Source organism: Mesoplodon bidens (assembly GCF_964165515.1).
Source record: "Mesoplodon bidens genome assembly, chromosome: 9".
In the NCBI taxonomy this organism is placed as follows: Eukaryota; Metazoa; Chordata; class Mammalia; order Artiodactyla; family Ziphiidae; genus Mesoplodon; species Mesoplodon bidens.
The window spans coordinates 67,333,895-67,352,848 of record NC_138166.1 but is presented as its reverse complement, the minus strand read 5'-3'; positions in this window follow the sequence as shown (position 1 = coordinate 67,352,848).

Genomic DNA, 18,954 nt, shown 5'->3' with positions numbered 1-18,954 from the left:
GAACTAAAATTTAAAATATTGCTTTCCTCTTATTTCTTTTTCTGTTTTCAAAATCTCAACCCCAACCTGAATTCATTTCTTATCACTTCTTTCTGAATGATAGTATTGCTTTGGTTCAAGGGTCCAATATATTACCTTAAAATACCCTGCTTTATCCAACTACCTTGGGCTTATAAAAGAGCAAGTCACTTCAAAAAATTATTGATATTTAAGGAATACCTCTCACCAGTTCTATAAATCGCAAAATAAAATATTCTGATAAATTCTGGTTTCCAGGAAGAGTCATCATCCTAACACTACAGTCTTTTTAAAATTTGTTTTGTTTTACTTTTAATGACCTCTCCTGACCACCTGATGTATGAAACAAAAAAGAGATAACTCTCCAGCAGCATATTTTGGCTAAATAAAAATTGTTGTAGCCAGTATGTTGAAATGTACAGCCTGTGGATGTAAATAAAACACAATTTTATTTTTTAATTTTATTCAGTGAGGAAGCTTGTTTTTTCTCCCACTAGATGAAAATGTGTGCTGAATCTAGTGTGACAGACGGTTCTAGATTTATCTCAAGTTATAAAACATAGTCTCAATTTAACGATTAGAAGCGTTTAGTGTAAGATATTAATCAATGTTTCTATCTTCATTCAAAGCATGACAATAGCACTTTTACACACACAGAAAAAAAATAACAGTCACACACACAAAAAAACCTCTTAAAAAATCTGTTGCCTCTCTAAACCTGATACATTTTTTATGCTCTTGCTTGAGGGGTTCCTGAGAATCTTGGCTCCGAATCTTTTTTCATTTTCTTTGTAATATTGACCTGCCACCTTCTGTGGCAATTGTTGCTTCTTGGTGCCTAACTTGAAATTCCAATTTTTTTTTTTTTTTTTTTTTTTTCTTTTTGCGGTATGTGGGCCTCTCACTGTTGTGGCCTCTCCCGTTGCGGAGCACAGGCTCCGGACGCGCAGGCTCAGCGGCCATGGCTCACGGGCCCAGCCGCTCCGCGGCATGTGGGATCCCCCCAGACCGGGGCACGAACCCGCGTCCCCTGCATCGGCAGGCGGACTCTCAACCACTGCGCCACCAGGGAGGCCCCGAAATTCCAATTTTGACATCCTCTTTCACTGACATTTTAATGGCTCAGAAAACTTCCTTCACCAGTGAGTATGTACTGGTAATATCTCAAATATCAAGAGAAACTTTCTAAAATACATAAAGATATAACTCACGTCAACTTAGCAGAAGAGTTAAGTGGCTTGTGCAAGACAATGTAAACATTAATTCAGATATGCTAAATACTTCACAGGTTGTCCAAAGTTATATGAGCCTCAGATTCAAAAGATGAAAACAACATACTTGGCATGAGAATAGGCTGTCAAGAGGAACAAACCTATTCAGAGGTTGGGAGAAATAAATCCATATATATGGTTTCTGATATTTCAAATATTCAATGAAAATTTCTTAGGAAAATTAGTAGAGAGCTTGAGTATCTAAATTGAGCAAAGTGTCCTCAAAACAGTCACATATTCTAGGTGAACTACACTGATTATAATGGTACAAAACTGAACCAGCCTTCTTAACTTGAAGTTCAGAAAAAATATAAAACAAATAATACATCCCTGAGGTCAAAATAAAAAACAATGTAGATCTGTTGAAGATTAAACAAGGTTTTCCTTATAACAAAGATTTAGCAATCAAAAACTCAGAAGTTTACTAACAAAAGACTTTTTACCAAAGAACTACATAGATAAGTCCAATTGGACCCAGATATCTATTTTCAGACATAAAAACGAAGAGAGTAAAAATTTTCCAATTGTTACTGAAACTTCATAATGTTGACAGTTGATAATTTGGTATGTCAGTATATCAATATGAGATTGAGAGATTTTTTAATGAATGAGCTTGTTGTAGCTAGGATCTTTTGAGGCTGAAGAAAACAAAAGTTCCACTCAATAAGAGGTAGGATGGTGTGTGTTTTCAAACATAAAGAGAATCTCATGGAACCCAAGGGGAGAAAGTATGTTTAGGCTTTAAATGAATTGGAATTGAAGGACAGCAATTCTGGACTGACCGAAGGAGCTATATAACCACTCTAATTTCTGATTTTCTTTTCATATGTATGCCATTCTCTTTGCTCATCTGTTTTCTTTTTCCTTCGCACATGGACTATAATTACTGGGACTAGCATTAAACTATTGTGCCTCTGTTTAGAGTTTATACATTGGTCATTCATCTCTCTTGTAAACTATCTGCTAGGTTCACCCCAGCCCATCTGGTCCAATCTGCTGTTGACAAGGAGATGCGGAGTTTTGTGATACTTATGGTTTCCCCTTCTAGAAATATGTCTATTATTGGTTTGATTTTGAATTGAGACATAGTAGTGTTCTGTCAGTTGTCATGCTGTTAGATTTGAAGGATCTTAAAATTTATTCACTTTATGCAACAGTCCAAGGATAACAGTTTCACAAATGCACATTAAGGAATAGAACCAAAAGACTAACTACTACTTGCTTTTACCAATATCCCTCTCTGTTCTTCTCTGGAATAGCTCTGGTTTTAAATAGTATGTTACCTCTCACTCAAGTAGAGTTGACAAAGAGAATTGCCTCAGTGCTGTCTGGACAATAGAATTAGACTTTCTTTATCCTAAAAGTGTTGTTCATGTAAAATAGTTTTTCTAGAACTAACTGAAGATATGAAAGAGCAGTCTTGATATGGTGTTATATTTTTGCCCAAATCTAACACTTACGATTCTCCTCTTGGAGTTAAATTGATATGGAAATGAGAAACTGCATATTAGAGTCTTTACCACAATATCTGTCTCATAATAGGTATTCAGAAGATGTAATTTGAATTAATATGAATCTATATAACCTTGGATATATTTCACCATCTCTTCAAACCTCAGTCTCTTAAATTATTTCTCCACATGCCCAATGCCAAGCATGTTCTCTCTTCTTGCTGTCAATATCTGTGTTTTTCCCTATAGGGTATGCTGGAATTTGCATACACAATTCAATTTAGCTTCAAACAGTTCCTCTCTGGACTACATTGGAAAAAGCTGAACTACTGGGAGAATGACTAGGGAATTTATAAGTATTGGATCACTGAGCCAAAACCTCTCCCATACTTTCTTGTGTCTACTTTCCTAGCACCATGAACTTTCACACGGTAAAGAACAACCTTTTTCCTGGGTTCATGGCTTTCTTCTCTGGCGCTCCCCTTCACTCAGTTATTAATAATTGACACTTTAGGTTTTGCAACTCCGCAGTAATATCCAAAGCATGGATTCGTGGCATTCATAAAAATTATATTTAAGAGAATTTTATCCACCTTGGTTTCATTAGATTCGTTTGTGCCATATGAAGACTGAGTTGCTGCTTCTAGGAACATACCTCCTCTCAAAGTGTTGACATATTGTTATAAACAAAGCAAACATATCAGGCCATTAGGATTTTAGGCTTAACAGACCAGTATTAATTTATGATACTCTTGCCCTCTTTTGGGGGGAGTAAAGTTTCCATTATCCAGAAAGTCTTCAAGGAAATACATTTATTTACCTCTGCACTCACTGATTCTGCCTGAGAATTCACACACACACAGACACACACAAACAAAACTACATTAATTGGTTCATTAATTCAACAAATATTTGAGTTCCTTGGAAGACTGAGGAAAGAGAAGACATGTAAACAAATCATGGCAAGACAGAATAATATGTGCTAGAATAGAGTTTGTACTTGACAATAACTGGGGGTATGATGGATAAAGAGAAAGGTTCTATCCAAAAGCTTCTGACTTGAATATATAACAAGCAAGTTAGGTTATTCACAAGTACATAAGGATCTGCTTTTTTTTAAAAACTTATCTCTTCATGCTTTGGTAGCATTTGTATTTTTAAATTAGTTTGATTGATTGATTGATTGATTGATTGATTGCTGGCTGCATTGGGTCCTCGTTGCTGTGCCCAGGCTTTCTCTAGTTGCGGCGAGTGGGGGCTACTCTTCGTTGCAGTGTGCGGGCTTCTTATTGCAGTGGCTTCTCTTCTTGCGGAGCACAGGCTCTAGGCACGCAGGCTTCAGCAGTTGTGGCACACGGGCTCCGTAGTTGTGGCTCGTGGGCTCTAGAGCGCAGGCTCAGTAGTTGTGGCGCACGGGTTTAGTTGCTCCGCGGCATGTGGGATCTTCCTGGACCAGGGATCGAACCCATGTCCCCTGCATTGGCAGGCAGATTCTTAACCACTGTGCCACCAGGGAAGTCCCAAGGATCTGCTTTAATTACTCCAAATCCCTGAGTAATAATCAATCATCAATTAAGTATTTATTATCTCCTGCATGCCTAGCATGGTTTTACAAACTACTGAAAATATAAAATAACTTTAAAGCATGATATCTGTTCAAAAAAGTGTTTATATAGTCCAGCATATTTAGCAAATTACTCTATAGGTATATCAATTGAGAACAAGTATTTCTCTAATTCAGCTGTCCTGGTTAAATTTCTTTGCTTAGGAAATGATTCCAGTAGGACCATAGTTTGATGATTCCAATTTGAACATACCAGTTATCTTACTGCCAGATATCTTGGCCATGCTACCCTTGTGAAATTGTCCCTTTAACCTCACAAATGCTTTTAAGCCAAAGAAAAACTGAAAGAGGGCCAATAATCCAACTAAAAATACTCTGGGAACCCTGAAGCAACCACTTACTTTGCCTGGAAAGGGCACAAAGGGTCTTGATCTGCTGAGGTCAGTAACTTTAAAAGAAATTCCAGAAATTAAAAAAAAAATACCTAGAATTTAAAATTGAGATGAGATACTTTGTCTTCTCTTAACAATCTATAATGACATTTTTCTTTGTAATGATAACGCATATTATTAATGCTAATATGTCTTAAGTGCTGACAGTGACCAAAAACTGTTATAAATATTTTACATTCTAATTCTAATCCTCATATCTACCCTGTGAGTTCCGTACAATTCATATTATTATACCCATTGTAAAGATGGGATTTCTGAATCATGGGGAAGTTAAATAACTTATCATGTATCACACTATAGTAGGTGATGGAGCCAAAGGTTATGACCTCAGGCTGCTTGCAACATTGTCAACCCAGAACTAACCTGCAAAACTAGCCAAATTAATATGGGCCTTGATACAGAAGGGCAACATAAGCACAAATTAGTAAGGACAGAGGAACAGAGTGGAATACACAGAAAGATATCAGTAGAATTTAGAGAAAGCTGAATGAGAATTGCAGAACAAACTAGAGGAAAGACATTTCTGCCCCTTCACTAATCCTAGGGTATGGAGATTTGGAAATTTATATCAGAGACCCACAGTTCTTTGTCTGTAGGAATAATAATAGCAGTCATAGCAATATTGCCTACTAACTTTTGAGGGCTTACTGTATTCCAGACTCTGGGAATTAGCAGGCATCCAAATATTTCAGAATCATGCTTTTGAAAGATCTGGTGGAAGCTAGATTATAGAAAGGCCAGAATGAAGCAAGAAACACATGAAGACATTTTCATTATTAAGAGCAGAATGAATGATAGCATGGAGTAGGAGATAACAGTTGAAGTAGAGGGAAGTGAATAGACTTGAGAAATGGCTAGGAGATAAAATGGAAAATATTTGAATGGATTAGATACAGTTCCCCGTGGGAAAGAAAGAGAAAAGACAACCTTCCATGATTATGTCTTGAGTAGCTGTGTAGATGATGGTGCTGCTTCATGTTTTGGTTATGTTAGTGTGAGGTTTTATGAGAAAGCTAAATGAGGAATCAAAAGAAAATTGATATGTGGATCCCAAGCTCAGAATACTCTTCTGGATTACACATTTAAAGTTCATCATTATTTAAATGGTATTTGACACCAAGAGAGTAGATCAGACCACCAAAGGAGAAGGTGTAAATAGAGTAAGAAGAGCACATATAATTTCACTTCATCTTTAAAGTAATCTACGAGGTAGGTTTATTAAACCCATTTTGCAGTTAATAAACTGAAGCTCAGAGTTCAATGAGATAGTAAGTGATTAATCTGGGACTCAACCCCATATGTGTTTGATTCTAAAGCTTATATTTACATCCATAAACTAGATTATAAACAAGTGGTTATATTTATGATTGTTAACTTATATAGTGTAACATGTATCTAGTTCTTTCCTACTAAATAGTTTATAGTCAGTTACACTTGAATAAAAAACTCAGGTTTTATTATAGTTAAATATTTGAGCTGAAAAGTTCTACCTATTTCAATCAAATTACTTTACTTTAAAAGGATTTATTTCATCTCTGTGTGCTGCACTCTACGTACTGAGCACAAAATACAACCAATTCTCTGCTTAAATTAAAAAGAAAGAAAAACTCTTTATAGAGGTCATCACATAATTGGAAGAAATAGGTAACTTTTATAAAGTAATAGTGAACAAACTTGATAAAAGTGACTAAGATGGTCTTAATGTTCCCCTCAACGTGACTAAACCTTAGCGAGGTTTCCTCCTGATTCTAGGCCCCTAATCCATCTTCTCTTAAAGGATTTACACTGGAAAACTTGCAATTGTGAATTCTTTCTCTGCCCTTTTGAAATATCTGTCAATGTTCTCCCAGCTTTCTGCAAGTGTTACAACCCAGGAAATGTCTTTTTCAGGAAACTGAGAACCTTCTCTTTGAAATGTAAACATTGACAGAACACCCCATTTCCTAGTCTCTGTGGAAGGGTAGGAGCCTAACTTCCATGAATACTGATTAGCTGACATAGATGACCTAATCACAGTTAATACATCTGCAAACTCAGGAATAACTCAATGCGCTTGCTGTACACATCCCAAATCCCGTTGATCAACCTGCCTCCTCTCCCCAGTGCCTTCCAGTACTTTTCCACTAGCTCTGGAAGATGTTCTGTGCCTTGTACTATGTTTAGCAGCATCCTTGATCTCTACCCACTAGATGCATGTAGCACTCCCTCAGTTATGAAAACCAAAACGGTGTCCAGACATCACCAAGTGTCCCTTGGGGGGCAAAATTACCCTGTTTGAGAACAACTGGAATAGACTGAAATAATGTCTTTGTATGTAGTTATGTTTCCTCCAACTGTTTTAATTTCCATATTGAACTTTTTGCATCCCCACAAAGCTTAACAGTCCTACAAATGATCTAATTTTATAAGTAATATAAAGACCCATGGCACACATACATGTGAAATGAAACAATTACATACTGAAGTTTATTAACCAGCCGGCACAGTCAAGAAAGCTAGAGCCCCCAGTTACTCCATTCACACATCACTGTGCTCATGAAATCAGGTGGCTGGGTCAATTGAATGTATTCACCAGCAGAGTATGAGTTGATTCTGTTGTTGGGCCCACAGAGTCAGAAATAGTCTCACACTTGAGAACTTACCTGAAAATATGTATGTACGTTTGTAGAAGTGAGTTTATAGTTGTCAAAACTCTTCAGATTTTTCTTTCATAGATATTTGCAATCACTTTTTTCTAGTCACTTATTTTTACTTTTGAGGTATTCAGGCTCAGCTCTTATCAGGTGTAGGCTTATCTTATTCCCTAAGGATGCTTTCTTTTAAATTAGCTTAGTGTAAAGAGCTTCCTAAAAATGATTTAACTGTGCCTACCATCTTTGTTTACCAGGATGGCTTAGAAAAATCTCAATACCAAAAAGCTTTTCTCTGCTATTATTTCATCTTCTTGCCCAGAAATATTGGTTTAAAATTCAGTTACTCTTTATCAGATAAACAAAACTTAATATATCTACAAAAGAGTTTCTGTATTACTTTAATAAACTTATGTAAATGTCCAGCTGATGACACTTCAGTCAGATTACAAATATAGAACATCAAATATTTGTAGTTAAAATTTTGCTAAAATGACTTTTAAAAGATTCCTTTTGCTAAGTGTAGTTTACAGTAATGTTTCACTCTGAATAGTAGCCTAAAATTTGTTGGAAATTAATGTTGATGTCAGTAACTTGGTTGTACTGCTGACTGTGAAACAGAATTGTTAATTATTATAAAAAAAGGGGATGCAAATGCAAATAATATGGAAATGCTTGGTCTCAGCTATCAGAACTAAAAATAACAACAAGTAACACCACATCAGCAGCTCTTAGGTGTGGAGATTTTTGGCTTCCACTCCAAACGCAGTTGGAAATTTTTCATATGTAATTCATGAGATTTCCATGATTCATTTCCAGTACCAGTATGGTCCTTTGCACTTAGGAAAATGATAAGCTATTATTTTTTATTTTTCCACTGTTTTCAGATAAAAAACATATTTCCTGCTGGTTGTATATAAATGATTTGTTATACTTTTTTGAAATAGAACAGTTAGAGATACATGAAAAGCACTTGGCAGAGTTGTGTGAGAGAGCCATACGTTATTTTTCAGGACAAATGAAAATTTGTGTCTGCTGCACTGGACCCTTAAATCTCCATGTACCCAAGTAGGAACTATTTACTAGTCCTCTCCTACGTAATGGAAAATGAAGTATCCTTGAAACAAGATCATTTATAGAGAGCATGTTGTCTGTGCATGTTCTGAAATGATTGACCTTAAATCCTGTTCATTAAGATGGTCGTAAAGAGATAGCTATATTTTTTATTATTGGGGATATGAAGAATGAATAAAATGAACAGCACATTTAATTATCAAGATTAGGTTGCTCAGCAATTCATGGAAGAAAAAATTTCATATGCCAAAAAAAAAATTAGAAACCATTCAACCTCTACATAATCAAAGAAAGGCAAATTAAAATTTCTCACCTATCAAAGTTGAAAACGTCATACTAAATGATGTGGAGAATGCGGAGAGACAGGCATTTTTGCTCCCTGTCAGCCTAGTAATCTATATAAACTTCCTGACCTAGGGACACTATTTCAAATAAATAAATGTAGGCAACAATTTCTATAAAAAGATGATTGAGGTAACATTATTAGTCACAGAATACTGAAATACATTTTGGGTTTTTTTTGTTTTTTTTGTTTTTTTTGTGGTATGCGGGCCTCTCACTGTTGTGGCCTCTCCCGTTGCGGAGCACAGGCTCCGGATGCGCAGGCTCAGCTGCCATGGCTCACGGGCCTAGCCGCTCCGTGGCATGTGGGATCTTCCCGGACCAGGGCACGAACCCATGTCCCCTGCATCGGCAGGCGGACTCTCAACCACTGCGCCACCAGGGAAGCCCTGGTTTATTTTTTGATAGCATATTGTTCAGCCATTAAAGTCATGCATTCAAAGTATATTTAGTAACACATGAAAATATTAATGTTTTAAGTTTAAGTGAAAGACCTAAATAAAGCCTATGATTCCAAATTTTAAAAAGGAAATTCACTAATATTCTATGAACAATAACAACAAAAGGAATTTTTAAAAATAACATCTGAATGCTAGCAATGTTTATATTTGGTTAATATAAATAAGATAAGAGGTGGTTTTGGGTTATTGTATATATTTTCTTAAATTTCCTAGAATTTAGAAAATGGATTTATTACTTTTAAAAGTTAGTAAATATTTGATAAGAAAATTAATTGTATGTTTGAGTGAAAGTCTATTTTGTACCAAGGAAGGTTACACAATTTCCAGGAGAGGTTTACACCTGGACTTTATAGGAGCTGATTTCAAAGTCTTTTGAGGATTGAAGGCTGGACTTCAATAGGAGTAATCTGCATTCTTTCCAAAGATAAACAAACAAAGTCAATAACTGCCTATTGGAATGTGTTCCAGTTTTCTTTTGTATTTTTAACGTCTCGTTAGGCATAAGGATGGGATCTTATGGTCTGTTACATTTCCATGTCTAAAGTTGATGTACTGTATTTTTTTGAGCACATGTAAGTGCTGAGGAGCACAGCTCAAGCAGTTGAAAGTAGCTGTGTTCTTATAACACTGTCACTCAATTATTCTGAACAATTTCTGGGTTGCGTCTTCATGAAAAAATTATGTTTAATGATCAATCAGCTGATAATTTGATTAGCTCTTTTCTCCATATTGTTAAACAAGGAATTGGAAACCAACTGAGATAATCCAAAGAACTGGATTGTCAAATCAAATTTACCTGAATCACAGGTCTTACCTAGTATCAAGTTTTCCTAGTAATTTCAAGAATATTTCCCATGCACAAAGCAGGGGAGATACCCTGAACCCCTGGAGTAGCTCCCGAGACTCCATCTGGATCTGACATTTTCTGGAACAGATTAATGTATAAAGTTTATAAGGAGGGTTTATAGTCACTCTGTTTACATACATATAACCATTGGGTTCATGCAACATTTCCATTTTACACTCGGATAGTACATATAGTTAATAGGACATTTTTCCAGAGAACCTCTGCCCCATAAATCCACGGATTGCTGGTTTATCAGAAGCAATCCTAGACAGCAAGGAATATTCTGCTAAAATTCCATAGTTTAGAGTTCTCCTGCTAATAACACATGTTTAATTTGTATGCCACAAGGTCTGTTATTAACAAAGAAAACAGACTGGGTTACCTGCTTTTCTCATTCCCAAAACCCAACCACCCCTACCTACCCTGTAAAGGAAGTGAATGGACTGCAGATTTTCCTGCAAAAGTGAAAAAAATGCTTGCCATTACATAATGGGAAAGGCCAGATTTCCTTCTCAAAAGAATCAGTCAAATTATACTCCCAGTCAGAAAATAATTTTACTGCCTTTTTCAATCAAAGCAAATGTTAATAGCATTCACTTTGCTACCATCTCATTTCTAAATGCACATTATAAAGATGCAAGTTTAAAGTCCTATATTTAATCATATTTACTGTTTTAAGGAAATACCCAAAACTCATGTTAATCTGAATTCAATATGTTTTTGCGGCCAAACATTTCCCAAACTATAATTTAAAACGTGACTATCTTAATAAAGCTACTTTAGAGCCTAGTCGTCACAGCATCCTCATGTTTAAAGATAAAATATCCAAAGTTTTGTAAATCCCCTTACCAATCATATTCTTAGGAGGTCTTTGAAAGCAAATAATGATTAGATTTGATGTTCTTTTTGCTGGAATAGTGTATAAAAATGACTAACTGGCTGTGATAGGAAATACTCATGAACTGATCAAACTAAAAGACCTATATTTTGGGCTTCCCTGGTGGCGCAGTGGTTGAGAGTCTGCCTGCCGTTGCAGGGGACACGGGTTCGTGCCCCGGTCCGGGAAGATCCCACATGCCGCGGAGCGGCTGGCCCCGTGAGCCATGGCCATTGAGCCTGTGCGTCCAGAGCCTGTGCTCCGCAACTGGAGAGGCCCACATACCGAAAAAAAAAAAGATCTATATTTTATGTATCTCCGAATTTGCCACCATCTGTCATACAACTTCTACATTTTTATGTGCTCCATGAAGTTAGAATAGTGCCTTTAGGAAATGTGTAGTAAGATTAAAAAAAGACATAAAACTGTAACCTGGCTTTTTGTTATCTTATTTAAAAAAGGCTCAGCCAACATATGTATTTCAAGTTATCTTTCTGTTGTGCACTATGGAATTTTATAAAATTCTGGGAAATGCATCACAGTAATTTTAAAGACAGATAAGAATATGCCTTTTTTCAGTGAGATGAGAGAAAAGAGATTATGAAAGAGAAGGTAGGAAAAGGGAATGGTTAAGACCTCTCCAGCATAGGTGTTCCTTAGGTAGAGCAGTTTTAGAAAAGAATACATATGGAAGTTGATGTTAACCATCTGTCCACAACTGTGTACTCTGTGGTGTGACTTACCATAACTCCAATGATACAGTTAAAGGACCCCTGTGTTAAAGCACTAGCTTATCTAACAAAGTATTTTAAAATGTATCTGATTAGATAATCCATGACTGTCAGCCTCTAAACAAACATCACTCTATTAGTTCTCGAGTAGGGACCAGAGCTTTGAGGGAGTTCTGATCTAACTCTGACAATCTACGATGAAGGGGAGAAAGACCAAAGAGTGTGGAAAAGTACCTGAAATGACAGTATATGGCCTAAATTACAAATTTACTCTCTATTCAGTCTTTTTTTTTAGAAGACTAAAGCTAACGGATACTCCAAAGATTTTTGAGTAAAAATCATGAAGTTAAATCTCACAGCTCTTAATCTCAGTATCTGATGATATCATACAACATAAAAGTGCCAGTGTTGGAACCTTTGATTACTGTCCAATGTTCAATTAAACAATACCCAACAGGAATGTATAACACTTTTTTCACATATTCTATGGGCCATTTCTAGACATTATGGTATTTTTTCTTTGTCAGTAAGACTATTTAGGAATTACTCTTTCAATTAAAATTTTTGTCCTGTTCCCTCTCTCTCCCAGAAAGAGCTTAAATCATTGGATGCATAAAAATAATTAACATGTGCCATTTTCTACTTTACAGTATAAAGATATGCCAAGACTAAAATATGAGTTCTGATACCTTTAATTTGAGAAAAGATTACATATTAAATTAAGTGATCTAGATTATTGCCCACTATAAACAATTTATATTTATACTGTATGTTATAAAAAATAAATTAAAAATTGTCTAAAAGAGGCAAATTCCCACTTTTCTATGCTACCACTCATTATTTTGTTTCAGATAAAACTTTGAAAGAAAAAAAATGCTTTCCACAATTTGGAAGGATTCTGCTATTTTCTCTGCCAATAAAAAAGGAAGGATGTTTGTGTTCAGAATGATTCATTGAAAGGTACTGGCTTCTGCTCTCTTCAGGTTAATCTTACAATAGTTATTTCCTTGAGCAGCCATCAAATACATAATATTAGCATAAAATCATAACTTTGCTTTTCACTTTTGCCAATATTAAGATTATGCTGGATTCATGGGTAGGTTTACAGGCATCCATCTATTAAATATAGTTCAGGTGCTAAAAAATTACTCATCAGCTTTTTATTAACTTTTATGTCATATATATTCAGACACATAGACATGTGGTCAAAACAGGCACTGCTTAGTCTTACAGTAGCATGGGGAATTTAAATAGAATTTGTGTAATATTTGCAACTATTTAGAAATTGGCTCTAAGAGTAAAACATAATCTTGTAAAGAAAGGAAAAATATGGTCAGAGGATAAGAATTTAAATAAACATGACTTTGGGGGATAAGAAGTTGATATGTGATTGAATTTGAGGATAAACTAATTTATAGTGAGAAGGACCTATATATATTTATTTTATGCACATAATGAAACAGGTAGAAACATTTAGGAGCAGTCTTCTGAAATCTGAGAGTGTCTTAACCTTTCCTAAAACTATGAAGTTGTTTTGTTTCCTTTCACATGTATACTTCAATAATAATAAAAGTATGATAGTAACTTCTTCCACGTTTGAATAACAGCATTATTGATATTAAATGCACTAGGTTATAATAAGAATTTTTGCAAAGAGGTACTAATTTATTAAAAATCAATATTTTAAATAAGTTGGAAAATATATCACATAGTCAGGAGATCTACTTGATTTAAACTATGCTGACTTTTTTCCTTCATCTGAGAAGACAAATGAAAGTATATGAAGGAATTAATTCACTTTTAACTTTAATAACATGTGTCTGGTGTCCACCAGGCACTCTTCTAGATCCTGGAGGTACACTGGAGTACAAAATAGATAATGTTCACACCACGAGGTACTTATATTCCACTGGACACAAGAGATAATAAACATACAAGCAAATAAATAGATAGTGAAATTTCAAGTAATGATAAGTGCTATAAAGAAAAATAATGCAAGGGAAAGGAGAATAAAAAGGAGTGAAATGTTAACAGGGTGGTCAAAAAACGCCTCTCTGAGAAGCAGGTGTCTGAGCAGAGATCTAGAAGATGTGTTGGAGAAAGTCAGGCTACTATTTGGGAAGATTTGCAGAAAAGAAAACAGCAGAGGCCTTGTGAGGAAAAGCATGTCTGAGGGGTAGAAAGGTCATTGTAATTGAAGCATACAGAAAAAAAGAGAAAGAGGAAGAAAATGGGTGAGAATGGTGTGAGGGTAAAGTTATACAGAGTATTACAAACCATACAAAGGACTTTAAATTTGGAAAGAGATCCTAGAAAGATCTTACATTTTAAACCACTAAGGTAATCCCCAAATTAAAAAAAGAAAATTACAAGATAAAGTGCAATATCTGTTATAAAATAATTTTCACTTAATGTCCTACTCATTCATATGAGGTTGAATGGATTTTGTAGATTTTTGAACCAGATCCATAGATATTCAATATGTTTGGATACAATAAATAAATAAAACAAAATATAAAGAAAGTTCAGATAAAAATTAATTTAACTAAAACTGATATGATTTCATAAAAATGAATCAGTTGTTTTAAACAGACTCAACTAAGCAGAAAAACACAACTGAAAGAACTTTAGGCTAAAAAGTGAGGTAAAAGTTCCATGAGGAGAGGGACGCATTCCAAAACACTTGCCCAACCTGTTGAAAATGAGCACGAAGTTTAGAGAGAAAAATCAAATGGAATTAGGTATATGTAAATGTGATTCCCCATCAATTAAGAAATGGCAACTTATTGTGCTGAGTAAATGGTGGTTTTAAAAAGTGCCAAAATTTCTTAAGTAATAAATATTAGAAAATAAATGCACTTTGCAAACAGTTAAAATGTAAATTTGATATAAAATTAATGGGGAGTTAGGAGGTGTTGAATGCAATACCAGATTGTGAGTGATAAATAGCAGATCTATTGCTCCCAAAGCTATCATCACTGAAAATGATTCCACTCAGTAAAAAAGTGAAAAAACAATTAATGATGTATTTTTTTCTAGAATACAAAATGTAACTGCTATTGCTATTTTCATAGCAAATCCAATTGTAGTACATATAAATTGTTTAGCAAAATTGACTTTCAACTGCTAGTAGAAACATGGACCGCAAAATATCATACTGAGGACACACCTGAAGGATTCATGAACTAGTTTGCTGTCTGTAGTACCTGTTACTGCAATGTGATTATATTTTAGCAGCTAGCTCAGATTACAGATTATTAACCCAATGAAATTTGAGAATATACTTTACATAAAGGCTATCTAGACTAAAATCTCTTAACTACCATTTATTCATAATTTTTTATCAGAACATTGCTTAGTAATCAAGAAACAAAGTCAAATTAATTGCCCTACTATGATAATTAGTTTTTCTCACAGATGTCTTATGGAAGGAATTTTCTTACTTTCTGTATTCCATTTTTAATCCCAGTTTGTTGCTTTTATACATTTTGTTTAGTCTATTGAACACCCAAATCTTTTAGAAGATAACTGCAAACAGGTAATAATAATCGACATTTATTAAGAAACCGAATGTGTGCTAATGCACTGTCCTAAATATATTGCCCAGGTTTCTTATTAAATCCTCATAGCTATCATGTGAGTTGTAGTACTATCATTGTCTCCACTTAACTCAGAAGAAAACTGAGGTGAAGAGGACAAATAACTTGCCGATATCAGAAAAATCAGTGAGTATATGGCACAAGGTCTCAAACCTAGGTGTTCTGAGCTCCAGAGCCAAAACTTCTATCTGCTCTTCTAAGCTGCCTATCAGGGGAACAAGGCACAGAGACTGGGTGACAAGGCAGGTGGATGTTTGAGTCACCATCATGCCAGTGCAGAGGTTACTCTCCATAGGCACATAACAATTTATGTGAGTAATGAACTAATTGCTTTGATGATGAATTAGCTAAGTCCTAAGCTCAGTACAATATAATTATATTAAATTAATGGATTATAAAAATAAAAATGAGTGCTGTCATAGAAAACCGCATATATTTTATTTGGGTCAAGGATATCAGGGATCTTATTCCTACACATGGAGGTTAAGAAATGAAGATTAAATGATTATTAGAATATGTAAGATTAAGGAATGAAAATTAGGCTTAATTTTTTTTACTGTTTAGGTAGATTGTTACCTAAATAATAAATATTTGGACCCCGGGCTATTAGAGACAATAGTTCTTTAGGGCTCACAAGTGCTTCTTTTACAAATCCATCCATGATTAAGGGTTAATACATTTCTTGATTTTGAAAAATCTCTCTTTAGAAGTATTCTATAGAAAACAAGAAAGAATATCTTCACAGAATTAATATCATTGAGAAATCCAAAACAGAGGTTATTACATGTTTAATGTTTAACTTAGTTTCAATTGAAGTACTTCTTATCACACAGCTGTTTACTATTAAGAAAGAGCTCTTATATCTGAGCCCATTCACTCTCTGATATACAACTTTAATTCTATTATATATATATATATATATATTTTTAAAGTACAGGTATGAGTGCAACTACTATCTTTTTATTTTATTTATGTATGTTTGGCTGCGTTGGGTCTTCATCTCTGTGCGAGGGCTTTCTCTAGTTGTGGCAAGTGGGGGCCACTCTTCATCGCGGTGCATGGGCCTCTCACTATCACGGCCTCTCTTGTTGCGGAGCACAGGCTCCAGGCGCGCAGGCTCAGTAGTTGTGGTTCACGGGCCTAGTTGCTCCATGGCATGTGGGATCCTCCCAGACCAGGGCTCGAACCCGTGTCGTCTGCATTAGCAGGCAGATTCCCAACAACTGCGCCACCACCAGGGAAGCCCCAAATTCTATTATATTTAAACACCAGTTGTGTAGTGATTTTTGAAGAATGTTGAGTGTAAAGAACTACTTTACTATTTAATCTCATACCATAAGACTGTAATACTTATTTCAGAAATAATAAAGTGTGTCAAATGACTAGAAGCCTGTGTGGTAGGTATCATTTAGTCAGATTCATCCCTTCCATATCTAACCATGTTGTTTACTTCTAAGCAAAAGACCAAGTGGTATATTAAGGGATAATATAATTATCATCATAATGTAAAATTATGTGGTATTATTTTTATTTTATTATTATAATTTTGAGTTTTCAACTCTCACTATGAAGATCAACCATTTTTAATATTCCCATTGTTCCACATAAAATAAAATATTTTAATGAATGCTATTTCATAATGCAGTACAAATTATAGCACTACAGATCACAAGCAGGGCAGTAAAAAAAACATGTTGAGGAGCAGGTTCAACTACAAATGTAAATGTACAGTTTTCAGAAAATTAAAGCACACTAATGTTAACGTTAGCAAATGCAAGTAAGTTTTAGGTCTTATGCAGGAAACTACCTGATATATAGACAACTTCACTGAGTCAGATAAAAACGATTGCTGCATCACATGCTATGAAATAATGAAAGCAGGAAAAACATGGCCAGATTATAAAGCTTCTGAGCAAATTCAAATATATAGCAAAATTATATATTTGGCACATAGTAGGCACACAAATATTTGTTAAATGAATAAACATGGAAGGTGGAAACATATATAATTATTTTTCTCTCAGTCACTGCACACTCCAGGGAGTGAGGTCTACAGATTGACTCCCCAGAAACCTCAAAGGGACCCTTTATTACGTTAGTGAATTTCTTGTGTTACAGGATCTAATGGTCACCTTTGAAGACTCTTCAATCTAAATGTCTCGAGACACTGAGTGCATCATCTCTCAGAGACCAATTATCTTGATTAATGGGATTACTTGTAAACACCAGAACGCTGATGGACTCATTTTAAATGACACGTTTCGTCACATAATCTTTGCATTCTTTCCCTGTAGATAGATGTATACAGGAAACCAAATCATAAACTGAAGGCTGATGAGTGGTCCTTGAATTACAATAAGGAGAGCTGGAAGAAGCAACCGTTAAAGTCTTTGGTCTATGACAGTCTGATATGTCCATTTTCCAAGGAGGATTCTTCTGGCTTAGGGGACTGGCAGTTGAGAACTACATCAATTAAAGCCTCCTCTTGTGGATATTACCACTAGAGTTTGCCACTACAAAGTTTTTTAAAGATTCAAGTCACCATTCCCTTTCTGATTAACACATTTTTCATTAAATCTAGTGAGTAATATCAGGCCTGTTTGCCTAATCACCCAGCAAGTGGTTTGTTCTGCTCTATTATCTCTTGTACCTACAACTTGAATTTAAAATATAGCTCCACTGACTAAAACACATCTTGAGGAAACGCTTCTTATCCTTCTCAGATTACCACATCTATCTGAAAATTAGTACATTTCTACCACTGTGCCATGTGGAATCATTTGCTATATTTGCGTATACCTGTACCTACAGGTTTCTGCCTTTACTTATAAGGACCTAAGTATTATGGGAGGGAGAGGAATACACAATTTTTAAGATTCATTGACATCAAAAGTTCTTGCATCCCATCAACCTCTTTGGAATCCCAATAGCTAGCTATACAATACAAAGAAAATTCTCTCTCTGCCCAGCCACTGAAGAAGAAAGAGGGAAGAAATAGATGGAATTTTGATCACTCTCTAACAGATTGATCACTATGTCTACTATTCTCCTGGGCATAAGTATCATCAATGTAGTAGCAATCATATTCGTTTAGGGGTTAGATTATTCAGAATGAGGTCTTTCCTATCTCTGTCAATTTTAATTGTGTAACATCGGGTGCATTACTTAATCTCATTTGTAAATGGGGTTACACAGTTATCAGAAGTTCTTAATGCCTATGCTTGTGGCATTGACATAATCCTGTCAGTGTTTATGACTAATTAAAGCAATGATGCTTTTTGTTTGTTTTGTTTTTGTTTGCTTTTTTCTCCCCTTCCAGTTTTACTGACATACAGCACTATATGAGTTTAAGGTGTACAGCATAATGATTTACCTTACATACATCATGAAATGATGACCACAGTAAGTTTAGTGAACATCCACGATTTCAAATAAAGGTAAAGAAATAGAAAAAAAATGTTCTTCCTTGTGATGAGAACCCTTAAGCTTTACTCTCTTCACAACTTGCATACATAACATACAGCAGTGTTCATTATATTAATCATATGGTACATCACATCCTGGTACTTATTTATCATATAACTGGATGTTTGTACCTTTTGGTCATCTTCCTCCCCCCTCTCCTCCCAGGCCTCTG